Source organism: Muscardinus avellanarius (genome assembly GCF_963383645.1).
Source record: "Muscardinus avellanarius genome assembly, chromosome: 18".
In the NCBI taxonomy this organism is placed as follows: Eukaryota; Metazoa; Chordata; class Mammalia; order Rodentia; family Gliridae; genus Muscardinus; species Muscardinus avellanarius.
The window spans coordinates 17,177,682-17,205,440 of record NC_137804.1 but is presented as its reverse complement, the minus strand read 5'-3'; the positions used below and the strand labels follow the sequence as shown (position 1 = coordinate 17,205,440).

At 42.3% G+C, this 27,759-nt stretch overlaps 1 protein-coding gene across 3 annotated transcripts in view; it reads left to right on the top strand.

Moving 5' to 3' along the window:
- LOC308276452 (ubiquitin-conjugating enzyme E2 E2) overlaps window positions 1-27,759 on the top strand; it is a gene marked incomplete at both ends in the record, with an annotated part of 621,585 nt that overhangs the window by 199,985 nt on the left and 393,841 nt on the right. The gene's annotated exons all lie outside the window — the stretch shown is intronic.

Below are 27,759 nucleotides of genomic sequence, written 5' to 3'. Positions count from 1 at the left end.
GGTTCAAAGCCAGCCTCAGCTACTTAGTGAGATTCTCAGCAACTTATTGAGACCCTGTTTCCAAATAAAATAGAAAAAAAAATAGGTCTGAGAGTGTAGCCCCGGGGATAGAAAGCCCTGGGTTCCATCTTCCAGTACCACCAAAAAAAAAAAAAAAAATGGGAAATAAAAGTCTTTTTTAACATTGAAAAAAATATCATGACTTGCTTGCATTTACAATATATTTGGGGTTGTGTAATAAGACACAGAAGCTCGTGGGTTTTCACCAAACGTCTTAGATACCGCTGGTATTCAACAGACACAGTTTATATCTTGTGATTATGCCGTTGCATGTTTGTTACATTTTGAATATGAAGTTAACGTATTTTGCCTGAAATGTCTTGATTACATTGCATATTCTGAAAACTCGAGCTATTCCAATAAAACTGTTACTTGAAGAGCAGTATCACTATATGATGTGACATTTATATTAAATGTGATTTTCTTCTATTGTATAGGGCTTTCTGAAATTATAACAAACTGTAATTTCACCTAGCTTTAGCTGCATTGTGAACTTGGCAGGAAGCCAAAGTGATTTGTCATAAATATCCCACTATGGAATTTATTTGGAATTCATTGTAACATATTTTTCATTTTTAATAATATAAGATTAGCATTATCCAGTTTGAAATACTATATTGTTATACAACACAATTCAAAAATGTCTCCCCTGTGTTGTCTCTATATTGTATTAATTTTAACTTGATGTCTTCATTGTCTAACACTTTGTGTTTTCTGTGCTTCTTATTCTTAATATTGCTAAGGGTTTTATATAAATATATGCCTTTGGCACCAGTGGATAGCTAGTATCAAGAATATGTTACTAGTACTAGTACTTTCAAGCTTAAAAACGCAAATTCTCAGTATGTAGTAAGAGATTGCAGAATTACTAAACTTTCTGTAGACGTAGTGAATCTCTCCGTGTCCTCTGCTGAGGGTACCCATCTGTCGCATAGATAGACTGGCTCATAGTGGAGCGCCTCGCTCGCTGGTATGCTCTGGTGGCGGACCCTGATCCTCCTGCCCCAGCCTCCTGGGGCCTCGGTCCCTGCCCCTCCTTCCTCGTGGGCCCCCTTTCTAGGTAGACATGAGGATATGAGGGGGATTGGGAAAGCCGACAAGAACTAAATGACACCTGAGCACTTAGAAATTTAAGAAAATGCTGGGCGTGGTGGCGCACGCTTGTAATCCCCGCGCTTGGGAGGCGGAGACAGGAGGATCGCGTAGGTTCGAAGCCAGCTGTGCTGGCTGAAGAGACCCTGTTTCCAAATAAAAAAGTATAAAAAAATTGGTTTGGGAGTGTAGCCTGTAGGTAGAAGGGTTTCCAGGAACCCCAGTACCACAAAAAAAAAAAAAAAGAAAAAGAAAGAAAATTTAAGAAAAGAACCAGCCCATTTACAGACCAAACTGTAGTGTAGAAAAATTGATTTGAATGTCCTTCCCACATCATTTTCTGCAATTTTTGTTTGTTTGTGGTGCTTGAGATTGCACCTAGAACCTTGTATGTGCTCTACTACTGAGCTTCTACCCTAAGCTCACCCGCCTCCCACCCCCACTTTTTTTGTTTTTGTTTTGTTTTGAGACTAGGGTCTTCCCCATCTGGTCTTGAGCCCCAACCTCAAGTGATCCTCCTGCCCCATTCTCCCAAGAAACTGGGATTGCAGGTGTATATCACCATATTTGGTTCTCATGTTTTATGTACTTTCTCATCTTCTATATCTGATGTAAGAGTTATTTTATAACGTAGGGTAATTGCTACTGCCAGATTCACTGGAGTCAGTTATTAGCAGTGTTACCTTGAGCAAGTGAATTTCTCTGGGCCTCTATTGCCCTATCTGTGAAATTGGGGTTGAGTATGGTAATATCCATTCCAGTAAGGACACAAAGTGCATATTACAGGGCCTATCATATAGAATACATTTGAGAGGCACTATCAGCAGTGATATTATAATAATATTAATACGACAAATTAGATAAGACCATGTGTGGAAAGGCCTTGTATGCACACACCTACCAGGGGCTCAGTGTATGCTGTACTAATGAAAGACCTGCTATTTCTTATATGTGCCCCTTACTCAAAATTCCCTTTCTATTTTGTTTTTTGTCTTACAAACTTTAATTTCTTCAGTTCATACCCAGTAAGGATGTTAAGAGGGAAAAAGAAGATGAAAATCAACTAAGCCAAATCATACCAAAGTGGGAATAACTAGCAGCCCTGCCCTAGAAATTAAACCATATTAACTGGCAGACTCCTAAGCAACTCCTAGTTGGGAATAGGAACCTGACTCTGCAGCCTGGATTCCTGAATCCCTTTAACTTCACATCAAATACTGCTTTACTATAAGCCAAGAGAAATCCATGGCTTGGTTTCAGCAATATATTGACTGACTTCTAGAAAACATCACCCTCAAGTCTCATGGAACATAAGTGTGCAAAAAAAGCCTCAGAGAATCTTCTTCATCAGTGAATTTTCTCCCCGTTATTTCTCAAAAATGTTTGGCTTACTCTTTAAAAACAGTACATAAATTGCTTATTATTTCTCCTTAGTTACCACCCAGTGTTAGTAGAGTAGCTCTTGGCTTCCTAATTATGTTTCAGATTGAATCCATTTTAAGTTTACTCCAGTATAGTTCTAAACTCATTCGTGTTTCGTGACCGTCATTTATTATAACGTACCATGGTACAAAACTTTCCGCTCAGAAGAATTAGAGGCATTAATGCTAGTTGTTTTCACTTAGCCAATTTACTTAATAGGCTGAATATCATTGTGTTCTTGATAAATTGAAATATACAGAATATATGAACTGTGACGTTGGACTTCATTTCAAAACAGCCCGTTTGCACATCACTTTTGTGGCTGTTGTGCACCGCTAATGATTATGAGGCTTGCACGTAGAGAAAATCAGCAGTTCCTGCACAGTTGCTTAGCCTGCTCACTGCCAAGTGAAGAAGCTTCTATAAGTATTGACTATAATCTTCAACAGGTCATCTAGAACCTCGCCACTGAACTCAAGAATATTGAAAATATATTTTATATAATTTAGTTTGGCTGTTTAGTTCATTATTTAATTGTAGTTACTCCTTTTTCCAGTATCTTAAATACTAAGTAATTAGACCAATGCTAAAATATAGGTATGGTGGCACACGCCTGTATTCGCAGTACTTGGGAGGCTGAGACAGGAGAATCGCAGATTTGAAGCCAGCCATGGCAACTTCGTGAGGCTCTCAGCAATGAGTAAAACCTTGTTTCCAAAGAAGAAATAAAATTAGGCTGGGGGCATAGCTTGGAGGTAGAACGCCTCTGGGTTCAATGACCAGTACCGCACACACGCACATTAAATTTAAGCAATATTAAAACCGATATCTGACCTTTAGTAAAAATTGCCTTACTTAAAATGTAATGTAAATGCAGTGCTCAGAAATAACTCTTGTCTAGAGCAGTAAACCACTCTAAAAGGGAAATTTACTTAGCATTTTAATAAAATCAACTATTGAGAGAGGTTTGTAGATTTGTTTTTAGGGCATAGAGGCTCCTATTGCAGAACCTGATATGGATGGGGAGAGACCCAGATATATAGATATACATATATTATACAGCAAGATTTTATTCTAAGAATTCATTTGGAAATTTTACTTTTATGTGTTGGAAAATAATGTGTCATTTCTATTTAAGTCTAAAGCAAACCAAATTAACAATAATTTAAATGTAAATTTAAAGCCGGGTGTGGTGGCGCACACTTGTATCCCAGTACTTGGGAGGCTGAGACAGGAGGATCACGCAGGTTCAAAGCCAGCCCCAGCTACTTAGTGAGGCTCTCAGCAACTTAGTGAGACCCTGTTTCTAAATAAAATGTGAAATAGGTCTTAGAGTGTATCCCAAAGGTAGAAAGCCCCTGGGTTCCATCCCAGCATCACCCCCCCCAAAAAAAATTTCATTTCATGATATTTATTTTTATCTTAAAATGTAAAACAAGCAGTTATGAGGAGATGAGAAATTACTGCTTCAATTACTATAATTGTAGGATATTTAAATATTTCTGAACTTCACTGCCCTCATCTACAAAATGTGTATTAAGACTTGTACTGCTTCTTAGGGTTTGTGTGGGGATCAGATGACACCGTGTGTGAGAGAACTATCAAGTGATTTCCTAAAGGATGTCGTCTTAAATACAAATGATAAAATCCACAATGCAGGCTCTAGACTACAGCCACACATCCATTCTCTAAGAAGATATTCCTATCATCCTTTGAAAAGCATGTTATCACTCGAGCCTTCATTGACAATACAAACTTTCATTTTTGTCCCATTCTAAGGGAGACAAGTGTCAAGATTCCTTCCTCTATTTTATATGTTATTTCTACCTTTGAACTTTTACCTCCACATGCTACACTATTTACTCTTCACACCAATCCTATGAAGTAGGTAGTTATTAGCCCACCATGGGAACTGAAATAGAGCTGCCTAAAGAATCATCCAAGATTGCAAGTGGCCAAACCAAGGTGGAATTCAAAGCTGTGTGATCCGAGAGCCCAAGCAGCTCCCCTTCCCTTGTAAGAGGCAATTTGAGTCACGCTAGGTATAGTATAGTTCATCCCATATTAAAACCCTTCCCCAAAGTTATAAATCTCTGCAAGACCTGTTGCCATGACATAACTTTAGAATCGTTAGCACCATTCTTTTTGCTATTAAAGGACCCGTTTATTTTTTTTAATTAAGGGTACATGACAAGTTTATTGCCTGACTTTAAGAAGAAACTGTACCACTGAGCTACATCTCCATCCTCCACCAAAGTCCGCATTTGATCAGGTTTCTAGCCTTTGTGCAGTATCTGCGTTTTTGAAAGAGACACACCTGTTCCAGTGTTAGATGGCTTCCTGTGCCAATTAGCAGAGTTATCAAGGGATGCTTTTAACTATCCCGGTGCTCAGAGAGCATTTATAAAGGGATCATTCAATGTCTGGTGCTTTACCACTAAAGTGTGCAGATGATTATTGGTAGTAAAAAACAGGCATTGTTAAAATTTATAATTATGTATGTTTTAATTTATATTAGGAAGATATGTAACTGGTTCATGAGAGCCATGATTTTATTTTTTATTTTTTTAGTTGAGGTTAATCTAAGTATTTACTTTTTAGAAAAGAAATTAATAGGGTTTTTTTTTCTTAAATAAACTCACTGGTGTGTTGTAATCATACCACATAATCTGGCTTTTTTGAAAAGCTAATAAAGTCAGGTGTGGTCGCATATGCCTATAATCCCAGTACTTGGGAATCTGAGACAGAAAGATCACAAGTTTGAAGCCAGCCTCAGCAACTTAGTGAGACTCTGTTTCGAATTTTAAAAAATTAAACGGAGTAGGGGTATAGCTTAGAGGTAGAATCCCCCATCTTCAATTCCCAGTACCCCCAAAAAACATTAATGAAAATATTAAATGAAGAATACTAGAGTTATTACCTGAATAGGCAGGTACAAAATACGTAAGCAATGAGATGTGGAAATATTGGCCTGTAATAGGCTCAGTCACCTCACAGCCAGTTGTCTGCAGCGCCAACTCTTTCATAGTCCTGACAATCTTGTCTTTGTGACAGACTCTAGTGAACACACAGGATGGGTTATTCTTTGTCTAATAGTGAGCTCATTACAGATTGCTGCAAAAATTAACAGCTAATCGACAAGAATATGTTCTTATTTCTCTCATCACAATGAATTTATTACTTGCTCTTTTACAGTGGTAGAAGCTCCCTAGACTTTACTCTGCTGTGTTTGTAAAATGAATTTTAAAAAGCAATTGTTTTTCTTGGCATTTTTATTTTATTATGAAAAAGTCTGAGATAAAACTTCAAAGCTATTTTTCCTTGGAAAAAATAGGTATTCAGCAAGTAAAGTTTGCTACAAGAAATATTTAAATGCCCTGTTAAATATGGATACATGTTCCATTGGAAATTGGAAGTAACTATTGAGCAGGTACTATACCTTATTACATGTATTTGTATATTTTTTTAATGTGGACTTATGAGAAGCCTCAGACTTAACGGTTTTCTTTCTTGCCTTTTGATCTTTTAAGTGTGTTTTTCCCTTTGTGGTTGTGTTTGAAAATAAGTTAAAGGCCTAAGACTTGTGCTTTAGACAAGTGTTTTGTTTAGTCGGTTGATTTTAATTGAGCTGCTGTGGGTTTGGAGTCCGGCTGCCTTGGTTTAAGGGCACTGATGCTGGACTTCCTGCTCCGTGACCTGGGACAGGGCGGCTGCCCAGGCTGCAGTGACACCACTGAACACGGCCTGATGATTCTTCCTTCATGGAGTCATAGTCAGGAATAACGCGGAATGCTCTTTGCAGTGTGGGATAGAGTGAACAGATGGCAGCCGTTAGTTTTATTTTAGCACTCTCTAGTTGAGACATGACTTTGGTTCTGCACCATTGGAGCCTCAGTGACTTCTAGGTGGCCCCCTCCCTCCTTATCTCCCCCCTCCCTCCCTCCAGCTTCTCCTACAGCACCTCCTCCTCTTGCTCCGCTTAGGCTGCTGGGACTCCTGGACTCTACTCAACCGCTGTCCGTTTTCAAGCCAGTTCTCTCCCGACCCCTTCCCGGTGTCCTGTCTCATTTTCCCTTTTTATTTCGGTCTCTACTGCTATTTTCTCTGGACTTGTAGTTGGTAACATTCATTCTAGTGTTTTTTCCTCTCCTCTCTTCCATTCAAATCTTATTTCTCTATAAGTTTATAAGAGCAAAAAAGGATGAATGTAGTTTTCTCATATTATTCACAACTGTCTGGCCTAGTATGAGAGACAGACAGACAGACAGACAGACAGACACACACACACACACACACACACACACACACACACACACTGACATTAAATCAAACACATTGAAGAAAATGGGAAAGTGGTCCTCAAATAAAATTAGAGCACAATACTTCTGAGACATTCATTTCGGGGATAGTTGTACTACACTGAGCTTCTGCCATAGTATTTAACTCATAGTAACCATGGAGAAACAGTCCTTAAAATTTACTTAGTTGGCTGGGTGTGGTGGCACACACTTGCGATCCCAGCATTTGGGAGGCTAAGACTGGAGGATCACAGTTTGCGGACAGCCTCAGCTACTTAGCAAGGTCCTTTGCAACCCAGTGAGACCCTGTTTTAAAAATTAAAAAAAAAAAAGACTAAAGATAAAGGGCTGGGTGTGTAGCTCAGAGGTAGAATGCCCCTAGGCTCCATCCCCAGTACTGCAAAACAAAACAAAACAAAATTATTTAGTTGGAGGAGGTGCCCCTGCTATCAGAAGACCTGGAATCCAATGCTCCTCCAGCTCTGTGGCCTTGGGCAAGACACCTGTCATTAGAAGAAAGTCAGGGAGCAGGGAAAAGGGAGAGCAGACCAAACAGCTAACCAGAAGTAAACACACGAAACAGACTTGGTCTTTGGAGACTTAGAACTCTGTGCTGCAACTGACCAACAGCCTGTGTTTTTGAGCAAGCCATGTATCTCTTAATTTCCCTCATCTCCAAGTTCAGCAGAATGGAATCCATCTTACAGGCTGTTAAGAGTAAATTAGGTGTGTCGATGTGGTATATTGTGAGCATACAATAAATGTTGCATTTGTTTTTTAAATAAACCTCTATAAACTTCTTGTAAATCCACTGTAAAATGAGAGACTTGTTAGAGGATTGTCAAAATCCCTTCGAGCTCCATCTTAGTTCATTACTATAATGGAGCACCATAGACCAGGTGGCTTTAAACAGCAGCAGTTTTATTTTTCACAGTTCTCAAAACTGGAAGTCAAATCAGGTGCCAGCACTCGGGATCTGGTGAGGAAAGCTCTCACAATCCCATTCACGAGGGCTCACCACCTCCCAAGGGCCAGACCTCCTAATTGTGAGGAGACAGGAACGTTCAGTCCATCCCGGCTCTAAGTCTGCGTCAGTCACCTCGCAGAGAGAAGATAGGAAGAACGCAGGCTGTTACTTTTAACTCAGGACTCCTGACTTACAGGAAGGAAATACTCACAAGTAAAGAGAAAAATCTAAGTTAAATACGGCCCTAAGGGGAAAAAAATCATTATTCACATCATAATTTTACCTTTCTAGGAATTGCAGCGGCCTCCTTGGTTCTGCTGTTCCATTCTTCCCAGTAAGAACTTCTGTGTATCGCACTGTTAGGACAGTCAGTTACCCCAGTCGTGACTGAGAGCAGAGCTGAACCGGTCAAGTTGAGTTCACTAAAGAAGAAGGAGAAACAGTTTATTTTATAATGCCGCGTCGGGTTTGGCTTCTCCTTGGTGCTATACACAATTAAGCAAGTTTCAAGGGAATGTGACACTGATTTACTCCACTTTTCAGTGAAGGATTCTGCCTATTGGAAAAAAAAAATACAATCCATCGTCAGTTTGGGTTTTTGTATCTGAAGTTCTCTGATTTCTAAAACAAACCCAAATTTAGTTTTCTTTCCCTTCACTTTCATAACCTTTCTGTACACACAAATCTTAAATATGGTAATAAAGTTAACTGTATTATAGTGTGAAAGTGAAGGTCATGCTTAACTATTGTCAAAACACTGAGCCTCGATTAATTAAAGTCTACAGTGTCTGCAGAAGGGCCATGTCTGCTAACCATCAGCACCTACATTTAAGATGTAAGGTTTGGAGTTTGTTTGGGTTTCCCCCCCTTAAAATTGCTCTTTTAAACATCTCATCCAAAGCACTTCTTAAGGGAAATTGAAATTTTAAATAGATAAAGTTAAGCGGAAACTAACTTGGTTGGTCACTTGTGAGATTACGTCTGTGTGATTTAGTTGACACTTTCACACTTGTTCCAAGTAAGTAGGTGGATTGAGGGCCACATTTGGTGACCATGGTTGCTATTCTAGCAGCAGATAGTAAATGGGAGAAAAAAATGAAACTAGTTAAGACCTGTTCTCAGCCAAGTGTGGTGGCGCAGGCTTATAATCCCAGTTCTTGGAGGCCGAGTCAGGAGGATCGCAGGTTTGAAGCCAGCCTCAGGAGCTTAGTGAGACCCTGGGAACTTAGTGATATCCTGTTTTAAAATAAAAAACAGAGCTGGTAGTGTAGCTCAGAGGTAGAATGCCCCTGAGTTCAATCCCCAGTATAGCAAAGGAAAGTAAAAAACAACCCTGTTTTTAACAGAAATGCAAGGAATATAGTTATATACTTTCCCTATTAGTCTTTGGGAAACAGGAGGGATTGTTTTTATATGTAGCGATATTGTTTGCTTGAACTCCAGATCTTAAAGTTCAAGTTGTTAGCCCAATTTGACTCTGCAAGTCCTTTTCATGAAAGTCAGTTCACCCCACTTAGGTTTAAGTACTGATCCCTGCATGAAGAGTGGCACGTCAGCATCTTTAACCATGTAACCTGCTAAACAAAACACTTCATGGGAGTAAAACATATAAAATTAAGTCCTTTCCCCTGGAAGTGGGGTGAAGAAGGAAATCAGAAGTGTGGCCCACAGAGAAGTGTGTGCACACACGTCTGTAATGTTTTCCAAAGACCACGTTTCAAAAATCACTAGTGTTTTACTACTACCTTTTTTGGGGGAATGACTGACCACCCCAATTCCTAATATTCTGAAGTAGACTTTGATCAATAAGTAGTTTAAATTTAAAAACCAGCCGGGCGTGGTGGCGCCCGCTTGTAATCCCAGCATTTGGAAGGCTGAGACAGGAGGATCGCAGTTCAGCTACTTAGTGAGGACCTCTGCAACTTAGTGAGACCCTGTTTCAAAATAAAGAATAAAAAATAGGGCTGAGGGTTTAGCTCGGAGGTAGAATGCCCCTGTGTTCCATCCCAAGTACCACAATAAATGAGTAAATGAATAAATAAATAAAAATAAAACCCAAAAACTCCCAAGAAGATTCATGGAAGATGGTGGCAGGAATGGCATTTCTTTAATCTCTCTTAAAAACAGAGCAACTAGCCGGGCGTGGTGGCGCACGCTTGTAATCCCTGTGCTTGGGAGGCGGAGACAGGAGGATCGCACAGGTTTGAAGCCAGCCTTGCTGGCTTAAGAGACCCTGTTTCCAAATAAAAATATATAAAAAAAAAAGTTTCTGGGAGTGTAGCCCGGAGGTAGAAGGGTTTCCAGGAACCCCAGTACCACCAAAACAAAACAAAACAAAACAAAAAAAACCCAGAGCAACTAGGGATATCAAAACCAAAAACCTACACTAGCAACTAGCTTCAAACCAGGTGTCCCCACAAAATTTTCCTGATTAACAAGTGAAGACAAACTACCAACAACTATATATATATGATTAATGTGGGATCCCTGACCCTGCGGGAGGAAGCAGAGGGCAGGAGAGGCCTCAGCGGGCAGCTGGGAGCAGCCTGGGACGCCTGCTGGGCCTGCAGGCCCCTGTCCTCCGGGGCAGCACCAGGCGGTGGTGGTGCAGGAGCAGCCAGGCCTCCTGAACTCCAGGAACAATCCAAAACCTTGCAGAAGGATGGCCAGAGTAGAAGCCCTGGAGCCCTGCAGGTAGGACACAGGTGAAGGGGAGGGCGAGAGGTGGTGCTTACTGTAATCACTTCGTGAACGGAGCAGGAGAGAGAGTTCTAGAACAAAGCTGGAGTACTCCTTAGAAAGCACAGGAAAACTTTCTTCGCTTTTCAAAAGAGGCGAAATAAGATTTGTTAACCAACATTTATAAAAAAGAAAAAAATAAGGGGCAGAATAATGTTTCTGCAATGAAAACGCCCCCCAAAGGTCCAGGAGATAGATGCAAAGGTAAACTCTGATTTCAAAGAAAATAAAAAAGAAAATTGAAATGGTAAAGGATAGGAAAGAAACATCAGCAAGTGTGCTCTGAGACAATTAGAGGACTAGATCTGTGGGCCCCGGGGCTGTAGAGGCCCACTCTGTGCTGCAGAGAGTCGCCCTGCAGCACGGCCCCTTCACCTAGATTTACCCCTGGCTGGCACCCGCACTCAGACCCGCTGCAGGCCCATCCAATTCAGCGCGCTCCTTTTGCATCTCAGCTCTGGCCTCCCTCCTGCCCCAGCGTCTCAGCATCGGCTAATACACCTGTCACTGAAAGCCCCCCACCAGGCCTCCTGTCCCAGGTGGCACCCCTTGCCAGGAGTGATCTTTGTAAATGAAAATGCTCATAATTCACCTCGCTAGCAGCCCTGCAGAAAAGGTTCTTTCCGGATCTGGCCCAGTGTCCCTCTCCAGCCTCACCTGCAACCCAGCATGACACCCATCAGGATTCAGTTTTCTAAAGAACCCCCCTCCTCCCTTCTCTGCTGCTCCAGGGCTTTGCAGTGCTCTGCCCCTACCAGCCCTCTGGCTCTGGCCCTTTTGCTCCATCTTCTCCTGCCCCCCCCCCCAAGGAGTTTCCTTGGCTCCTTGGATCTAGATCTGGGCTGAGGAGCCTTTCCCTGCTGTTTCCAAGAGTTTACTGTTCCCAATTACAGTGTTGATTTAACTCTGGAAGTTTAAAATTACTTGTTTCTTTTATTAAAAATATTCTGTCTTTTTTATCATTTTGCTGAACTAAAGAGATGTTGTCATTAACAGAATTATCATTTTTAGAATTATTTTGTGACTGCTTAGCAGGCTCTGGTCATAAACAGTATGTGTTTGCCATGCATAAATTGTTAGCTTAAAACAAAGAACAGTTACATGAATTAGGGACAGAATTTCTCTTGGTATTTTGTAAACCCTTCGCCAGCTATGAATATACAACTACATAATATTATACTTCACAGAGAAAGCTATTTCTCAGGCACTAATACAGTTTTAGGAGCTTATTTGTATGATTAGCTTTGGGAGTGGAAAAATACAACTTGTAGAAATAGATAAACTTTAGAAAGTCGGGCTGGGGTGTTGCTCAGTGGTAAAATGTATGCTTGCCTGGCATGATTGAGGCTCTGGGTTCCATCCCCAACACTGTAAAATAAATAATTATCATCGTCATCATCAGAGAGTGTTACCTAAATGTTTTGCCTAAGTGTTTTAGAGGTTTTCACTAGGTTTTTTTTTTAATTATTTAGATTAATACCTTTACCAACTGTTTATTGTTCACCAACACTCCCACTATCAGACATACAGTATAGGTCCATGGATCGGTAGATATTCTATCATCTTCCCCTTTCTAGGATGCAAGTTCCATGCAATGAAACGTTGTATTTGTGCCCTGCTCAATCTGCAGCACTTAGAGTGTTGAGTTCATGAGTAAATAAGTAATATATCTTATTTTGCATCATTTTTTGACTGAACATTTTGACGAGCAAAAAAGTATGATACACTAAAGCACAGGTTTTCATGTAAATATAACTCAAATCCATTAAAGATGTCTTAGTAACCTCATGTTTGCCAAGACTCTTAAGTGACAGTTTGAAATCTGCTATTTGGATCCCCCGAGAGAGTGGCGTCCTGAGTGAGATCCTGGAACAGAAACCGCCCACTAGGTAAAGACTGGGGAAATCCCAGGGAAGTTTGGAGTCTAGTGAGACATTATTGTGATAAATATGTCATGTTAATGAGAATATTAGATGGAATCGGGTGGGATTATATAAGAATTCTACTATCTTTGCAGTGTTTCTGTAAATCGAAGACTTTTAAAACAAACAAACAAAAAAAGATTGTTTTGTTTTGAGTACTAGAGGTTTGAACCCGGGGGCATTCTACCTCTGAGCTACACATCTAGTCTTTTTTTTTTTTTTTTTTTAATTTTGAAATAGGGTTTTGCTAAGTTGCTAAGGGTCTCATTAAGTTGCGGAGGCTGACATCAAACCTGTCATCCTCCTCTCTGAGCCTCCTGAGTACTAAGATTACAGATGTGTGCCACTGCACCTGGCCAAAAAAGGTTATTTTTTTTAAATACCCCCAATTTAAAAAAAAAACATTCATTTGATACTTATACTTTATACTTACTTTATCCTCAGCATATTTTGGTCAGTATTACAAGTGTCACTTATGAGTTCACACATTCAGTCAACATCTGCTCTGGAAGCTTCTATTCTAGGCATCCCCGCTCGGTGGGGTACAGAGTTGAGGGAGCCCTGGTGCCTCCACTCACGGGAGTCTACAGCAGACGGTGACAGCGTGCTAAACAGCAAGCTCAGTGCTGCTGTGATTTGTTTCTACTTTTCCCTGCTATATACAGGGAATCTCTATGTAGAAAAAATTAGAGAAGACCCATTGGATAAAAAGAAGCACCAAAATAAAGAATAAATGTAATTTTAAAAGTCATAAAGTTGCTTAGCACACACACAAAAACATTTCTACTTCTTTACTTTCCAGAACTGTACCTGAAAAAAAAAAAAATAGTAAGAGAGTATTAACAGGGTGGTATTTTGAACAGCAATAGAAAGGCCTCAATATTAGCAAAATAAAAGAGAGCATAAAAAAACTTGCCAATGTAAGAAAAATTAAACATACGAACTTCAACGTTGGTAATGGGAGAAACCGCCCTCTTTGGTTTTGGGGGATAGTGTGCGCGTCCATGGAGGTCTGGAAATGGAAGTAATTGATGGTTCCCAGCTCTTTATGTAGGTGAAGTACTCTTTGGTTTGAAAATGATGTTAGATACTGACAATGTTTTAATAAGTATATGAAATATCAATGACGGTTTTGTATTTTCAACACATAAATATGATGGATATGCTTTTGGGTTCTGATCTTCCCAAAGGAAAATTAAATCCATCAAAGCAGTGAAACCCAGCTGGCGTAAGCACTTGACAGAATCGAGAGAGAGAGGGCTGCCCTGTGATGTATTCCACTGTCAGCGTTTGTTGCAGCCTTAACACTTGTGTCCTTTCATGTGCTACTCTAGATAGTTCACCTGCATCATGTGAATAATAGCTTTTTATAAACAGAAGTAATTTTTTCTGTGTGTGGACAATGGGTGCCCATCTTTAGAAGAGCTTTTTTATTGAATCAGACTGCCCCTATTTTTTTTCATTTGGATGAATCAGAGCTTTTCTTTTCAAGCACTACACATATTGTAGGCACACTATGTCCTCGGCACGTACATCAGAACATAAAGAGTACAATTAGCCTTTTTAATGCTTAGTGCAGGCACGATGAAAGCCCTCCCACTGGCTAGGAAGGTGTTCTTAATTATTCCTTCTTCAGTTTGTTTCTTACAGCAGCCTCAGCTGTGCTTTATTATTCAAAGGTTAATGCAAACCGAGAAGTGGATAAATTAAATCTGCTTTGCAACCAACAGCCCAGTGCATTAGCACGCACTATATGATGGGAGGGGCCGTGGAAGGTATTTCCACCATCGCAGCACTGCCAAAAGCAAAAACCACTAAATCTCCCAAGATAGAGCCCACGTCGACAGAAGCTATTAGGGGATACTACAAATTGGTGGTTCTTAAGTAGCAGATCTTCTGTAAAATCTGTGTTTGTTTTGCTTACAAAGAGAGAAGCCAGCGACTGAAATCTGAAAGGCAGTAACAGCTACTGTGAAAATTGATGTAGATACCATGACTAACGAACTTTGTATAATATTAAATCACCGGCCGAGTGTGAGAAGTCACTTCTATAAATGTTTTACAAGGGCAGGTTGCAAAGTCTCACACGAAAGCTGGGTCAGAGGGGACAATCCGTAGCAGCCAAGCTGCTGACCAGTGGACGGCGACGTGACTGGGAAGTGCCGCCCTCCTCCCCGGGCGAGCATCGTGAAAGACGGTGTTCCCACATTCGGTCCTTGTCCCTTTAGAAAATACGTATTCTTTACAGCTGCGCAGTCGGGGATTTGTAGACTCTTAGGAGAATGCCTGATAAAAATGGTGACACACGATGGGGGAAAGGGATGGTTCATTTTACTAAGGGAAACAGATCCGAGAAGATAACGAAGGCCAAGACGTAAGCTTCTAAGCCTTTTGTGTGGTCACCCACCCTCTCCATCCAGGTGTCCTTTGTGGCTGGCCTCTTTCAAATCTCCCTTCCAGCAGCACTCTGGCAAGAGCCCCCAGAGCTTCCGAGCTTTCCAAGCTTTCTCTGTAGAGCGAACAAGATCGATGGACCTGTTGTAGGTGGTCTGGTGTTCTTACTCCCCTGAGCAGAGTCCCACTCATCCCCTGACCTTTGCTGATGGATAGAAAGGAAGGATGAAGAATGGGAGGCGAGATGCGCATATGTCATTTAGGACTTGGACTGATTTTATTTTTTTCTTTTTGGTACGGCGGATTAAACCCAGGGGCATTCTACCTCTGAGCCACTCTCCCAGCCCTTTTTATTTTTTGTTTTTGAAACAGGGTCTCACTAGGTTGATGACAGTCTCACTACTTGTTGAAGCTGTCCTCAAACCTGTGATCCTCCTACCTCAGCCTCCCAAGCACTGGGATTACAGCTGTGCACCATCACACTTGTCTTTTTTTTTGTTTTTTTTAAACAAAGCCTGACCAAGAAAGCCACTACAAGGTATTAGGAAATACAGGCTAATGAGATTGGGGTTTTAAGAAAGAAAAAAGCAAAACAGAGCAGTGTCCCTTTAGAATAACAAGCCTGTCTCACGTACTTGTAGTGCATGTTGAAGCAGATACATCGAACAGTGTTCTGTCAGCTTTACAAATCCATCCAGAGATAAACTGTTGTTAAATGAATTGCTAAAAAAAACTAAACGAATTTTATGTAAATAGTTACACTGCTAAGTGCTTGGAATCTTAGAACATAGCATCTTTGATGTGCTTGCGGCTGGTGTTAGCAGAAGCAAATGTCTTGGATACCCAGTGTTGGGGAGGGAGTGTCGGCTGGAAAGGATCCGGTTGCTCCAGGCTGCTCCAGGGAGGCGGGAAGGCAGGCCTGGCTCCTCCACACTCTGCTCCGCAGCCATGGGCTCCAGGTTCAAGTGCTGATGTGGAGGGAGAGCAGTGAGCTGCAGGCCGGGCGCGGCTTGGTGGCGAGCGTCCCCTCTAGAATAACACAGTGGATTTCACCTTCCTGCAGCTCCTTACTAAGGAAGGGTGCTAAGCAGACCATCCTGGCTCTGTGAATCCAGAGAACCCAGGTGGGACTGTGTCCGTCAAAGGATCAGAGAGGAATAGGACAGTTTCAGGGGGGGCCTATACGCCGGCACTTGCTTATAATCTTAGCCAGTTCTGGTCTCTTACACAGACACATAGAGAACTGCATTAAGTGTCTGACGCTGTTTTGCTTGTCAGTGTCAGAATCGTGCAGTTTCCTTTCTTCCAGCCTCCACTGAGCTGGCGGTCAGCGGTATGCAGCAGGGAGCCTTTCAGTGATCATCCCAGCTTGGCCCACGGTCCACACCAGCCACTGGGCTTCAGGTTTAGACAGCATTGTAGGTTTGCAGAGGACCAAGTAATTTGAAGGAATATATGTTAACAGTAGTAGTTGCTGTCTTTTAAAAACCCACTGTGCCCTCCTGTGCACTTCATGCTATGGGTATAAAATAGCAAATGTCTAACTCTTAGGACACCTCTGCCGGGCGCACAGTGTTCTCTTCTTTACAGACAAGAAAACTGAGGCCCAGCGAGGTGTGAAAGTGCCGGGTACAACCTGTGGCGCAGAGACCTTAATCAAGCGCTGACATCACTGCTCGGGCGCTGACGTCACTAGCCAGGCGCTGACCTTACGTGCATTCCGTTCCGTGCTCCCTGCCTAGGTCCTCTCATCAGTTTCTGCTTCCCCTAACGCGCAGTTGCCTGTGCATCAGCCAGCTGGGGTCTTGCTTAGAACGTGGCCTGCCCGATGCCATGGCCTCTGGACCGCACTTCCGGGCCCTGGGGGATCGAGGTGGCAGCACAGCGCTTCCAACTGCTAATTAGATTCAGATCCAATTGGTCTAGAATGGGATTCTGTTTTTTGGTGTTTTTCCCCTATAAATTCCAGGAGCAATTCGAAATTTTATTTTTTAAGTTCTGGACTGCCCTTTTTCAAAGAGCATTTGAAGAAATTGTGTGCCAATCATACCCTCATGCCTGGGGATTTGTGCTGCACTCTGGTGGGGAGGGAGGGAGGGAGGAGCCCAGTGACCTCAAAAGACCCCCGCAGAGTCGGCCTCAAGGAGCAAGGACTTTGAAAACCACAGCGCCTAGACTGTTTCCTCTTCCTGCCACGCTATTTAGGGCCCGAGCTACCTAGCCCTAGCGGTTCCATGTATTTGCTGCTCCCCCAGTGGGCGTCCTCCTCTCCTCCGCCTGCCTTTTCTCTGGAGTGCCTTTGACCTGCAGCTCTGGCTCCTGCTTCTGACACAGTGTTACCTTTCCTCCCCTGCCTCTCTGCCCCGCCTTTTGTGAAGCCTTTCCCTCCGGGAGCTGCAGTTGTGTCTGAACCGCCCGCGGGACCTGTTCAGACCCTGTGTTCACTTGGACAGAGTCTCTGTTCCCTCCTCTCAGGCACGATCTTGGCTGCAGTCCCCTGGCACCCATCATCTGGCCTGCTCTCTTGTCCGGATGGGAAGCCCCATGGGCGTCTCACCCAGACCACACACCAGGGCCCACCTAGTGATGGCACCGAGGAGCAGGTGGTGCCTGCTGAAAATGAAGCCGAGCTGCAGTCTACAGCTAGTACTCTGGTCCTGTGGGGATCGTCACTGCTGAAGTCATCATGCGGGAGCTTTGAATTAAGTCAGCCAAACACCACCTCCTGTTGGAGATCAGTCGGTATCTGTAAGTGTTGAAAGAGTGTGTACAGGGTCTACTTTAGCCGCCCAGCACCTTTCTTACCCCACAGAACTAACATTCAGCCATTCTTCTAAACTTAGGGAAAAAAAGAATCTTTGTCTGTCTGTCTGTCTGTCTGTCTGTCTGTCTCTCTCTCTCTCTCTCTCTCTCTCTCTCATTATTTGCTTTTGTTGACGCGGTAATGTTTGTGCATAATGCGGGTGAGGCGATGAATTTTAAAGCCACTCTCACAGAATATGTGGGGGCTTTGGCTTGCTGCTGTCTCCAGTATTGTTCCAGGGTAGAAGATGTGAAACTGGAGCTGTTCTTTACAGAATTATGGACCAGGAAAGGTGGAACTTACCAGATGTTTGTCATTTCATTTCATGAGCTCGACACTTAACAGGGAGAAGTACAAAGGACAGAGAGACATAAAATGTGAGGAGTCATACAGCAGGTATACAAAAGGAAAGTTAGAGCCAAACTTTCTTCCAGTTTTCACTTTTGGAGTCCAGGGATTAAAGGAGAGGTGAGCTGTAGGATCCCGACTCAATCCTACTAGTTTCTCACTTATTCTGATCATACTAATAGCATAAAGTGTACTAATAGCATTGTGTATGTGTGCGCGCACACGTACACACACGCTAGTGAGCCATACACTGCCTAAAACACTTTCTGTGCTCCTTAACTCTGAGATAGCCACTCTTTCAGAACTGAGGGGATCCCGACGGTAAGGAACCAGGTACCTGGCTATGAGTTCAAGAGTGGCCGGTGCTGTCAGTGTTTGCACTGTGATTCTCTGCATACAAAGCACGGCTCTTTACCACTGCTGTACGAGGCCGGTGCTTCAGGGAGATGAACATTTGTCATTCGAGTATCTGTGTGCGGTCACTTGCTGGCTGGTCGCCTGGTGGGCTCAGCTTCGTCTTCCTCCTGCGTGCTAATGTTGGTCTCAGTGGAAGATCAGCGATGATGTCTGGGGTCAGATGGCAGTGTCGGGTACAAAAATAAAGAGCATCCCGGTTGTAGAATGTCACAGTCTCTTAAAAGAATAAATGAGGCAGCCGGGCGTGGTGGCGCACACTTGTAATCCCCACGCTTGGGAGGCTGAGACAGGGGGATCGCACAGGTTCGAAGCCAGCCTCAGCTACTTAGTGAGGCTCTCAGCAACTTAGTGAGACCCTGTTTCCAAATAAAATATAAAATAGGTCTGGGAGTATATCCCGGAGGTAGAAAAGCCCCTGGGTTACACCCCCAGTACTACCCAAAAAAAAGAAGAAAAGAAAAGAATAAATGAGGCAGCTTTAAGAAGAAATGATTGCTTGTCATTTTCCTATCCAAGAAACAAAGATGCCTTCAGCCAGTGAAAAGTACACGGAATATATTAGAGCTATTTAGCCAACTTTGGGAACAAGTTGCCCTATGTATACAAATAACTGTATATATACAAATAACAAATCTCTGCTAACTCAAGGATAGTTAGCTGTTCCTAAGATCTGCCTCATCTTAACTTTTAGATGGAACTTTTGCTTTGCTAGACTACAGTTAGAAGGATAGCAGTGGGCTTCAGGTCACAGATGGTAACAGTATGAGAATTGAAATTTTGTGAGACGAGATTTGGCCTTCAAAACTGTGTAGGAGCAGCAGTGGCTTACATTCTTGTCAAAAGCTTATTTGCACTGCAGATAATATCAGCAGACACAGTAAAGCTCAGCAGCCTTCCTGTCTACTGTGGGGGGGGGGGCTAATAAAAAAACACCACTTGCTACATTGGCTTGCTCACACACCAGAATTGTTCTTACAGTATAGATAAGAGATTCTATTTCTGGACGCCCTGGGTCCCCTGAAGCCTTTAATTTCTCACACAGAATAGAGTTTAAAGACACAAGGGCTGGGGTTGGTGAGGAGGGGGGGGTAACAAAAGCAGGAAGAAGTAGTGAGCTTGCTAAAGAAATGAAGACAGCAGTTCAAAGACCATCACTGAGTTTCTAATTTGAGATGCTAAAAAAAAAAATGCTAGCTGAAATTATCTGACTGTTTAATAATCCTTTGAAGCCGGGTGTGGTGGTGCTTACCTATAATCCAGGTACTTGGGAGGCTGAGACAGAAAGATTGCAGTTTAAAGCCAGCCTCAGCAATTTAAAAAATAAAAATTTAAAAATTTGAATTAAAAAATTTAAAATTAGAAAATTAAAAATAAAATAGGGCTGGGAGTGTAGCTCAGACGTATAATGCCCCTGGGTTCAATCCCCAGTCTCATTGGACACACACAGACACACACAGGCTGGAGGTGTAGCACAGAGATAGGATGCCCCTGGTTTTAATACGCAGTACTACAAGAATACACAGACATTTGAGACTTGCTCAGGATGAAAAGACATAAAAAGATATCCTGACATTGGACCTAATCACTAGTCTCCTATTTTTTTATTGTTCATTGTAGTCATACACCTTAATGGAGTACAAGATGGTCGCGGCATGCATGCACACATCACTCAGCACTTCCCAGTGCCCACCCCACCCCCTCCCATCTCCCTCCTCTTCATGTTTGATTGAATGTGATAGGTTTGTGAATGTACATCGTGTACATTAGGGGATTTTCCTCCTCCCCCTCCCATCACCCCCAGTTAGGCCTCATTTTTTACTCATCTACGGTTTTACCTCCTTCCTCTAGAGTTCCTTTATAACCCATTGCTCCCTAGCTTTCACATATTAGGGAGCGCATCCTATTTCTTCCTTTCTGCGAGTGACTAATCTCACTTAGCATAATGTTCTCCAGTTCCATTCATTTCCCTGTAAGTGATGTAATTCTGTTCTTTTTTTATGGCTGAGTAAAATTCCATTCTGTACAGACCCCATAGCTTTGTAATCCATTCATCTGTTGATGGACATTGTAGCTGGTTTCATAATTTTGCAATTGTGAATTGTACGGCTGTGAGTATACAGAGAACTCAAGAAGCTCAGCACTAAGAAAACAAATAACCCAATCAAAAAATGGGCAAGTGAACTAAATAGACACTTCACAAAAGAAAAAAATTCAAATGGCCAGTAAATGTATGAAAAAATGTTCAACGTCATTAGCAATCAGAGAGATGCAAATCAAAACTACCCTGAGGTTTCACCTAATTTCAACTAAATGGCAATCATTAAAAGCACAAACAAATGCCGGTGAGGCTATAGAAAAGTGGGGGCTCTAATACATCATTGGTAGGATTGCAAATTAGTGCAACCACTTTGGAAAACAGAATGGAGGATCCTCAGAACAAAGGGAATGAACCTGACATATGATCCAGCAATACCACTTCTGGGTATCTACCCAAAAGAATGGAAATCAAACTACCAAACTAATGTATGCATAACTAGTCTCATTTCTTAAGCAGGATACTTTAATATAATGGCAACCATTTCATTGTTGGGGTTTGGGGATTTTTTTTTTTGGTACTGGGGATTGAACCCAGGGGGATTCTACCTCCAAAGATGCACCCCAAGCCCATTTTTTTTGAAACAGCATCTCACCAAGTTGCCAAGGGCGTTGCTTAGTTGCTGAGACTGACCTGGAACCTGCAGTCCTCCTGTCTCGGCCTCCCAAGTGCTGGGATTACAGGTGCGCACCACTGCTTAGCTCCTGCAGTTCTTTTCCGCTGAATCTTTGTACCTTAAACAGGCAGAATAAGAGTGTCTGTGTTAGGAATGAGGCAAGGAAATCAGAGGGTGATGATTCAGTAATCTACATGAGCACTGATACAGTTCGTAGACAGATTTTAGAAGAAGGAGAGGACGTAGTCAAAGATGACGCTCAGGTTTCTGACTGTATTAGAAATGGCAGCTCTATTTGGTAGGTGATTGTGGAAGGTGAATAATGAGCTAGTCAGGCTGAGGGTCGATGCCCTCGGGAGGCCGACCTGGGAAAGGCGTCACTGGAAGGGACCGAGACGCTGGAGTGGTCTAAACTAGAGGGAGGCTCTTGGAGAGACGCTTGGGGAAGAGGGTTTTTCAGGGATCTGTGTGGCAGTTCCTGAGAGTTAGAATAAAATGAAGACAAAAAGCACCATAGAACTTTGCAACAAGTCAACCCAAAGCTTCAAGAACGCTAAACACATCTTCACCTTGAATTCCCCACCCCTACGCAGTTTCCTCATTTTAATCAGTGTTGTAGCCTTTCTCCTTGCCACCTGCCTTTCTTGCTGTCCTTGTCTGTAGCTGACAAGGGCCAGCTTCATATTTCCATTTAAAAGGTGGGAACTACTCTTTCCTTCCAGACTGAAGCTAGAGAAATACATTGATTACCGTATTGAAAGCCAGAGCTCAGTATTTCTGCAGCCAACTTCCAAAGGGACTTGGACATTTGTGAGTGTATCAGATCATTTGGATATGCACAGCATGCCTCACTGCTAAAAGGGATGAGTTCACAAAGAAAGATAACTAGTGCTTCTGAGAATCCCTTTGTACAATCTTCTCACCTGCTCACCTTTTTTTTTTCTTTTAAATTTTCTTTTTGAGTTAGGATCCCACTAAGTTGCCCACGCTGACCTTGAACTTGTGATCCTCCAGCCTCAGCCTCTCCAGTAGCTGGGATTACACTTCTGCACCACCATGCCCAGCTCAGATATACCATATTTCAAAGATGGTGTAGGAGAATAGTTTTCTGAGATTCAGTGTGTATATTAGGGAGGTTATATTAATTTCGTATGCCTTTTAAAACAGATCTATTCTCAAGAGAGTTTGTTGCTATTGGCTAAATATTTTGTGCGTGAGTGCGTGTTTTACTGGGGATTGCCAAGGACATCCTACCTCCAAGCTATACCCACAGCTCTTTCTTCAGTTTTTGTTTTGAAACAGGATCTTACTAGGTAGCCAAAAGTCTTGCCATGTTGCTGAGGCCATCCTTCAACCTGTGATCCTCCTGTCTCAGCCTCCAAGGTCCTGGTGTTACAGTGGTGTGAACCATCACTCCCATCTCTAAAAACACATCACACTGGGCCCTGTAGTACACACCTCTAATCCTAGTACTTGGAAGGCTAAGTCAGGACAATCACAGGTTCAAGGACAGCCTGGGCACCTTAGCAAGATCCTCTCTCAATATAAAAAATAAAGTAGGGCTGGGGTAGAACACTCCTGGATTCAATCCCCAGTACCCTCCCCAAAAATACACACCTTGACCACACAGACTAATAATACTAGCTGTGATGCTTTGCTCTGTTGGTAATAACTGCATAGACAGCTGGCTGACTTCAAAGAACCAGTAAAGTTTGACTCTGCCTCAGAGTCAGATAAAACGTGGAAGGCCACAGACCAAGGAGATAATGTACAGACATCGCCCTCCGTGCTGAGAAAGTGAGGGATCTCCTGTCCGCCTTGGCGGCACTATTGGGTGACCCCTTATCTAGCCTATGCAGTATAACTGACTATGGCTACTATTTTGGAAAATCAGCTTAAATTTTCTGAAAATGACTCAAGGAAATTATATCTTCACATTTTGGGGAATGTGTTTGTTCGCACAGTTTCATAACTATGTATTCTCCTGTGTGTGTGTTTTTTCATCCACCTTGAAATAATGTTGTAACTATAAACCTATAATTTGCTCCACTTTTAAGCTCTTCCTTCTGATAAACTTATCTATTCATAATGGGTCTAATTATAGCTCAGGGTACAAGCATGTGTATTATTCACCTGAATGAATGAGCCTGTCTGGCTGCAGGGGGCTGGTGTTACCAACGCTTTATCGTCTGTCATCTGGGCTGAATAGCTTCTGTCTGCCTCACCGCCAGCTTTGGGAGGTGACTGTCAGGGGGACATGGGGACGGGACCGCCGTGTTCTGGTCCCTTGGCCCACTGGTTAGCAGTGGATTTGAGCTCTTTGCAGTAAGTTGTGGTCATTGTGATTTTATTTTACGTAATCTCTTTTTTTCTTTTCTTTTTTTTTTATTTTGCAGTGGGGATGGAACCCAGGGGCATTTTACCTCCAAGCTACACCCCCCAACCCTATTTTTTATTTTTTATTTTGAAACATGGTCTCACTAAGTAGTAGCTGAGGCTGTCTTCAGTCTTACTGTCTCCACCTCCCAAATGCTGGGATTACAAGCATGCGCCACCAGGCCCAGCTTCACTTAATCTCTTTTTAAATAAGAGAAGTCACACTTGAAATAAAATTAAATTCTGCTTTGCTTCTCATTTCTAGATCTTTGCCCCTCATCTCCGCACTCCACTAGACCCTCTCTTCCTTGCGCAATCACTGCGTGGAGTCAGGTGTATCTCGCCGGTCCAGTTCTTCAAAGACTTTGGCGGGGATGTTTACCCATAATCACTGTATTTATACTTTAGGGTCTTGGGGGAAGGCGTTGTTTGCTTTTGATTTGCGGTGCTGGAGATCGAGCCTTGCCGTGGACCCTGCAAGCAAGGGCCCTGCCACTGAGCCTCGTCCCCGGCCTCAGTCTGGTTTTTATTTATACAGTAGTATCACACCATACATATGCTACTACTTACTTTTCTCACCTCACATTTTGGAAACTTGACACACTGGTTTATTATATAAAAATTTGATATATAAGAACATATCTAGCACCACAAAAGTAAGTTCTGAGACTTAGTAATGAAACAGCTCACCCCTGAATCCATCACACATGCATGCATGCATGCACGCACGCACGTGCGCGCACACACACACACACCGAGAAGTAGAACATGCTCAGAGCCTTTGGCCCTCCTGCACTGCTGCTGCGACCTCTGTGATCACCCAGAAAACCGCTCTTCTTTCCTTGCTTGGGTACTGGGGATGGAAGCCTAGGGCACTTCCCCATTCTTCTGTTTGTCTTGTGGCGCGCGCGCGCACACACACACACACACACACACACACACACACACACACACACACACACGTTTCTCTGGCGAATACACCCAGAAGTGCAGTTAAGTAGGAGCATGTTCAACCAAACTAGATAACTCCACATTGTTGGTTGTTTTGTTCTGTGAGCATTCTAACTTTGAACTACCATCTGCGATTCTCCTGTCTCAGCCTCGCAAGTACTGGGATTATAGGTGTGCACCACCAGGCCCAGCCAAGTTTTTTTTTTTTAAATGTATTTTATTTTTAGCTGGCATGGTAATTTTACACATTTAGTATAACATTTCAGTACATGCATGTTATGTGTAAGGATAATTGGCCTACCTGTCACTTCAGACATTTATCGTTTCTATGTGTCGGTTCTATGTGTCGGGAGCATTCAGAGCCCCTCTGCTAACTCTTTTGAAATACCCGCTCACTTGTCAGCTCCAAGGTCGTGTCCCTCCTGTGCCGCAAGACATCGGCCATCTTCCCGGCTTCTCTCCACCCTCCCACACCTGCCCACGCTCCGGGCACCTGTTCTGCTGTTCTGGCTGCTGCATCTGTTAAGTTTTAGCTTCTACATATAAGGGAGGATGTAGAGTATTTGTTTTTCTGTTATTTCACTCAGCATACTGTCAGTTCCCATCACATTGCTGCATATGACAGAAGTTTATTCCGTCTTTATGAAGATGGACCCACCTTCTCACTCAGAGGGATCGGACACCCGCACCTCTACTGCAGGAGTTCAGGTTTGCCCACGTCCTCATCGGTATCTGAAGAGTTTATAAAATAATGTTATTGAATTGTGATTTTAGTCTCATTTCCCTTGTTTTGAGGAAGTTGAGCCTTTTTCATTGGTGTTTGCCCCTCTTGGAAATGGCCACTCATATCTTTTCTAATGGATTGCTGGTCATTGTCATGAGCCGGAGGAGTTTGTATATTCCGGACACTAGAATGTGATCGGTTTTATATGATCCAAACATCGCTTCTCAGTTTGTAGCCTTCTTTGGCACTCTCTTCACTCGAACTCTAAAATCTTGAGTCTTGCATAAAACTGGTTAATCCATCTACAACAGAGTTTTGTTTAAGGAAGGTAGCAATCTAGTTCTTGTATTTTCCAAATATAAAACCTTTTTTTTTCTTGGTGGTGGTGGTACTGGGGTTCCTGGAAGCCCCTTTACCTCCGGGCTACACTCCCAGACCTACTTTATACTTTTTAATTTGGTAACAGGGTCTCTTAAGCCAGCGCGGCTGGCTTCGAACCAGCACGATTCTCCTTTCTCCGCCTCCCAAGCACGGGGATTACAAGCGTGCGCCACCACGCCCGGCCATAAAACCTTTTTCTAATCCTATCAATTATTACCAATATTGGGTTTCCATCTATGTAGAAATTTGAGGAATTTGAGCTTCCAAGAAGTTTAAAATCAACTTGTCATGTTTCATTGAAAACAAGAACTGTTGGACTCTGATTGGAATTATAGTGGATTGTAATGGGAAAATTAACATCTATAGGATATTAGGTATCTCTGCTAGTAAACCTGGTATCTCTCTCCATTTATTTATTTCTATTGGGTGTTAATTCAGTAAGTTATAATTTTCTTCCCAAGGATTAAAACATTTTTTAAAATTTATTCACAGGTTCTTTGTATTTTTTAATTCTAAAATGTTTTCCAATTTTGCAAGTGTAGTGAAATGAAATTGGTATTTGGATTTTACCTGCGACTTTGCTTTCATAAAAATTGCGTGTAGATTTTTGAAGTTTCTTCCTGCAAACATAAATATTCTGAATACTAACAGTGTTTTTACTTTTTATATCCCAACCTATATACTTTTATTTTTGCCGTGTATTTTTATACTCTGATGAATACGATCACTAGTACAGTACTCACAAGTGGAGATATCAGGCATCTTCATCTTGTTCCTTAGTGTGAAGGAAGTGTTTTTAATATTTTCGTTGAATACAGTTATTGCTGTGAGCTTTTTGGCAGATGTTTTATCAGGTTAGAGACGTTTACTTCTATTCAGATTTTGTTCAGGGGATTTTTTGGGTTTTTTTATTTTACATTGTGAATGAGTTATTAAAGCCTTTCGAGTCATTTTCTGCACCCATTGAGGTTATCGTTTTCTTTTCTACTTTAATCTGCTAGTGAGATGAATCGCATTCATAATTTTCTATTATTAAACCATCCTTCTATTCCTGGAATAATCTCAACTTGGTTATGATACGTGACCTTAGGATATGCTACTCAATAATGACTTCTTTTGTAGGTATAAACTAATTTCAAAGCAAGAGAGAAAAGAAGCTAAATCTTTTGTTGGCAATGAGGTCTTTCCAAGGCATCTTAATAAGATTGCCCGCCTTGCTACAGAGTGTGAGAGTTTAGTTTGCTAAAACAGAAGAGACAGTGGAAAGTTTATTTATTTATTTACTTACTTACTTGCAATTCTGGGGTTTGAACCCAGGGACTCATGCATGCTAGGCAAGTACAGTACCACTGAGCTCTGCCCCCAGCTCCTAGGAAACTACATTCTAATCTCACTCTGCCCTTCTGCTCACCCAAGAGAACTGGTACAATTCATTTGACTCATGTGGGTCTTGTTTTCCTTGGTGACTCTCTTCAGACCTCAGGGGCACACCTTGGCACTGGCAGTCATGTGCTTTGCTGTTAATTTATCAGTATCCAACACAAGTGTACTTACCCAGCCCTAAGGACAGAGCCTGCTCCTTGGGGAACTTCTATTCTGGGAGGGACAGAAGAAGTAATGATTATAAGGCCAAAATGATAATATCGTTCATCTATAGACCGCATTGGTTCCAGTGGGTGGGGAAGGGGTGCCAGAGAGTCCTTGGGCTGGGGAGAAAGAAAAGCTGAGGATCCTGACTGGGTATGACCTGAGTCTTCTCAACCATGGCGGTGTCCTGATCTTGAACCTCTCCTTTGCTATCTGCTATTAACAAAGACTTAGGACAGGTTGTTCTTCAGTGGCGTTTCTGGCTTTGAATTTTGTCTGTTTGACCTGAGGGCTGTATCACCCTGCTCAAGACTTCACAAATAATTTTGTACTTAATTGATTGTGCTTCTACCTCTGGCCTAAGGCCCTTGGACTCTTGTTCCATAGGCTTAGGGTTGTGAGCGGCTCAACGGAAACTTCCTGGATCTGTTTTGTTAAGTAATACCAACACGTTTCATTTGTAGAATAATAGTGATATTGACCTGGATCATAGCATAGAATTAACTTGCTAACTTTGTTGTGTTTTTGTGGACTTGCTCAATTTATAGTTACTTTGAACAGAACTTA